Here is a 5,000-nt window from a genome sequence, read left to right on the forward strand (position 1 = left end):
ACAAGACAGACAGACAGACAGACACACACACACACACACACATACAGACAGAGACAGACGGACACACACACACACACACACACAAACATACAGACAGACAGACAGACAGACAGACGGACGGACGGACGGACGGAGGGACACACACACACACACACACACACAAACACAAGACAGACAGATAGACACACATACAAACACACACACACACACACACACACACACACACACACACTAAACGGATGTAAAAGTAACCAGTAACTTACTGTAGATGTAAAGGAAGAAGAAAGAAACACTATTTTTCTTTTGAATTGTTGTGGAGGAAGAGTCAAAAACATGAAGACAAACTTGAGGCATCCAGATCACGTTGATTACATAGAATAAACTTTATTAGTCTTCACCTCTGCTAACAGGATGACATCATCAGTCAAACAGCCGACCTTTGAACAATTAACAGGTTCAAACATCAAGAATACAGAATCACAAAAATAAAAACTCTTACATTTCAGATCAAATGAAGATTTATAATTTGAGCTTTTCGATCTTCATCAAGCTGCTGAATCCTCGAGGACGGCTACAGTCCCGTCATAAGAACAGAAGGCATCGAAACACGCGTTACATTTCATATAAAAGGCACTGAGAGATGAATGCTTTAAAATATACAGACCTGACATATGCCAGAGTTCAAAAAGCAGCTGAAACGTGGAAGCACTGCTGTGGAAATTCAAGTTGAAAGTATTTCGGAAGACTCCAATTCATTGTACGGAAAAAAAGAGAAGTAAAGAAATGCGTTTAGTCCTCAAAGACACCGTTGGTGAATACGAATAAACAAAATGTACACGCACAACGCATGAAATATTCTTCACATTCCAACCCAGTCTCACGGCAGTTTGTGAAATGGTCACGTTATGTAATCTATTGATTCGTGTACACAGACATGATTATGTCGCTTTTTTCATGTTTTAATGTAATGTATTTAATGGGAAGCATATTTCGTGATCACATGTGCAGCACGACTACAGTAGGGAGTAGTATGAAAACCTGAACATCCGTATAGGCAACATGACATCATGACTTTGCGTAAACATACACGCCACTTTCCGTGTTATCTGGACGCATTTTCAGCTATCCACGTGTCTGTCTACGCTGTATACAGCGGACGTAAACATACCGTGCTTTCGCGAGAACAGCCAGTCCCTCCAGAAAAACACGATTATGATCGCATAATTCAACGCATAATCTGCCAAAGTCTACATATTTATTTCGGGGGCCGCATTTTTTCAAATACGCCGCACTTTCGCCGCATAAATTGCAGATTTCCGTGCAAAATATGCGGGGCTTGCATGATTTCATAATCCCCGCATTTTTGTTGCAAAAAAGTCACACACATATCTTAGCAGAAAGTTCAAAAAATGTTGCGTTTACTTCACACAAGAGCAGCCGTTTTCCCCTGTTGCCATGGGAACGTTATGAAGTGATGTAATTACGCGACGTGAACATCATCGAAAAGCTGCAAACCCCGCGATGAAGCCACGATGAAACCACAGTTTTTGCAGGAGACAGAGGAGGGAGGGGAGACAGAGGGAGGAGAGGGACGGAGGGAGGGGAGACAGAGGGGGGAGAGGGACGGAGGGAGGGGAGACAGAGGGGGGAGAGGGACGGAGGGAGAGGAGACAGAGGGAGGAGAGGGACAGAAGGAGAGGAGACAGAGGGGGGAGAGGGACGGAGGGAGAGGAGACAGAGGGAGGAGAGGGACGGAGGGAGGGGAGACCGAGGGGGGATAGGAACGGAGGGAGGGGAGATAGAGGGGGGAGAGGGACAGAGGGAGAGGAGACAGAGGGAGGAGAGGGACGGAGGAGGGGAGACAGAGGGAGGAGGGGGACGGAGGAGGGGAGACAGAGGGAGGAGGGGGACGGAGGAGGGGAGACAGAGGGAGGAGGGGGACGGAGGAGGGGAGGCACTTCAACAGCGCTGCACTTCAAGTGACTCCAGCTCTGGTGCTGGTTGAGATTGCTGTTAGTCTGGTTTCACTCAGGGGGAAAATGTCAAAAAAACAACAAAGTTTGTTTAACTTTTTCAAATCCGCTGGCCGGTCGGATCCCAAACAAGCAAAAAACGTTTCTGCTCATCGAGAATGTGGAGACCACGGTGGGTTTTTTGGTTAATTTAACAGTCCGATGGATAGTTGCTGCTTGTGAAAACGATCGTTGCAGTGTATTTTTAATTTTTTTTTACATTTCGCACTGATGCAGTGCACGTTCTGAAATAAAAATAAACATTGCCCTGATGTACACACAGCGCTGTTTAGGCTTTTTCAGTCAGAGAAGCTACATAGGTAGTGTCTTTTTTTTTTTGGTTCCGTTACCTCCAACCCCCGTTTTGAGTCGCCGGATCCACCCCCCCCCTCTGCGCTCCGGGACCTCGCACTTTACAAATTAAGCACTGGTCGGGGGGGTGGATGGGTCCCGGGGATCGAGTCCCGCGTGTGGCGTTTTATTTCCCCGTTGTTGACGGTTCCTTTCCCCGTTCTTCTTTTCCTAAACACAACCTCCGTATAGCCTACAAACTTCCCATTCCATGTGACGTGTCCTCCGTATAGATGCTTCCCATTCCCATTTCGTGCTCAGCACAATTAAAAAAACAACATAATCGTGTCGCTGGAACACGAATCAATAGATTTTAAAAAACGTAACCATTTCAAGAACTGCCGTGAGGCCGTGTTGCACATTCAGTCTAACGTTGAGAGTTCATAGCGTTGTCTTGTGGCTGATATCTGGGTCGGCAGGCGGCTGCTTACAGAAAAAAAGGCATAACAATTTTTACTTTCTGTTTTCATTGAAGGCATATTCAGAAATGTTTAATTACAGAAGATTCATGGCTGCTTTTGTCACTTTTTAACGACTCAATTCATTATTTTTTGAGAGCAATTGGAAAGAAAATGTGGTTTCCTAGGTAGCGTTTACATCTGACTGGCCTGTCTAGAGTTTGTTTACATGTTTATCTGCTCTAACGTTAGCAGTTAACGTTAGCAGCTAACGTTAGCGTATCGGGCTAACTATCTTACAGTAGTGATCTAAAGGTAAAGATATTCACTCAGTAACTTTATATGCAGACTATATGTCCAAAAGTATGTGGACACCTCTGGTTATCTGGGAATCACCATCACCAAACCCCACCAGACTCCATGTAAATAATCAGTACTTTTATCATCGTAAAACACACTTCATTCAAAGTGGACAGAAACTAAATAAAACTATCAAAAGCCGTCTTGGTTCATCTTTCCACTGTTCCAACAATCACCACTCTGGTTTGGTTGAAATAAACCCTTAATTCACTCATTTACATGTGGAAATATGCTGGCTCTATACACACTAAAAGTAGTGATAATTTACATGGAGTCTGGTGGAAATATGCTGGCTCTATACACACTAAAAGTACTGATTATTTACATGGAGTCTGGTGGAAATATGCTGGCTCTATACACGCTAAAAGTACTGATTATTTACATGGAGTCTGGAGGAGATATGCTGGCTCTATACATGCTTAAAGTCCTGATTATTTACATGGAGTCTGGTGGAAATATGCTGGCTCTATACACGCTAAAAGTCCTGATTATTTACATGGAGTCTGGTGGAGTTTGGTGATGGTGATTTCGGGGCTGTTTCATGTTAAACTAAAAGGATCTTACTCTTTAACTAAAAGGTCTATCTCTGTAGGGATCCATCCCATAATGTTGTCAGACACTTAGAATAATAATCTGAGTCTGTCAATGGCAACAACAGAACAGAAATTGGCGGTTCTCGCTCAATACTGGACCAAATCACGTCACTCATGCATGGGGAAATTAGTTTTCCAGGTTGAAAAATACCGATTTAACCCTCTCACTAATGAAGCTGTTTCCATGAAGAGGAGAGTCAGCAGTCAGCGGGGGTCAGAGGACACCGTCTCTCCTCGTCTCTGCTTCACAATGTGAGGAAGCAACAAACTGTCGACAGCAACGCATTCCAGGACGCCATCCGTCCCGGAGGACGCGTTAACGGGCGAGCTGCAGCCGGCGAGCGAGCGTCATCTCGTCCTGAATGAGGGCTGTTCAAACAGGACAGACTCTGACCCCCGGGGAACTCTGCGTCCTGGAAGAAGTACTCAGATCCTTTACTTCAGTAAAAGTACTAATACCACACTGTAAAAGTAAAAGTCATAATAATAATAATAATAATATTTTTTGTTGATACATTTTCTCTCTGTACGTTTGTGTGTGTGTGTTTGTGTCTGTGTGTTTGTGTGTGTGTCTACGTGTGTGTGTGTTTGTGTGTCTGTGTGTGTCTGTCTGTGTGTGTGTCTGTGTATGTGTGTGTGTTTGTGTGCCTGTGTGTGTCTTTGTCTGTGTGTGTGTGTGTGTGTCTTTGTCTGTGTGTGTGTCTGTGTGTGTGTGTGTCTGCATGTGTGTGTGTGTCTTTTTCTGTGTTTGTGTGTCTGTGTGTGTGTGTGTGTGTGTCTGCATCTGTGTGTGTGTGTGTGTGTGTGTGTGTGTGTATGTCTGTGTGTGTGTCTGTCTGTGTGTGTGTCTTTGTCTGTGTGCGTGTGTCTACATGTGTGTGTCTGTGTGTGTGTGTGTGTGTGTGTGTGTGTGTGTGTCTACGTGTGTGTGTGTGTGTGTGTGTGTGTGTGTGTGTCTGTGTGTGTCTTTCTCTGTGTGTGTGTCTGCGTGTCTGCATGTTTGTGTGTGTCTGCGTGTGTGTGTGTGTGTGTGTCCGTGTGTGTGTCTCTGTGTGTGTGTGTGTGTGTGTGTGTGTGTCTTTGTGTGTCTATGTGTTTGTATGTTTGTGTGTGTCTGCGTGCGCGTGTGTGTCTACGTGTGTGTGTGTGTGTGTCTACGTGTGTGTCTACGTGTGTGTGTGTATGTGTGTGTGTGTGTGTGTCTACGTGTGTATGTGTGTGTGTCTACGTGTGTATGTGTGTGTGTCTACGTGTGTATGTGTGTGTGTCTACGTGTGTGTGTGTTT

Source organism: Sander lucioperca, chromosome 18 (genome assembly GCF_008315115.2).
Source record: "Sander lucioperca isolate FBNREF2018 chromosome 18, SLUC_FBN_1.2, whole genome shotgun sequence".
In the NCBI taxonomy this organism is placed as follows: Eukaryota; Metazoa; Chordata; class Actinopteri; order Perciformes; family Percidae; genus Sander; species Sander lucioperca.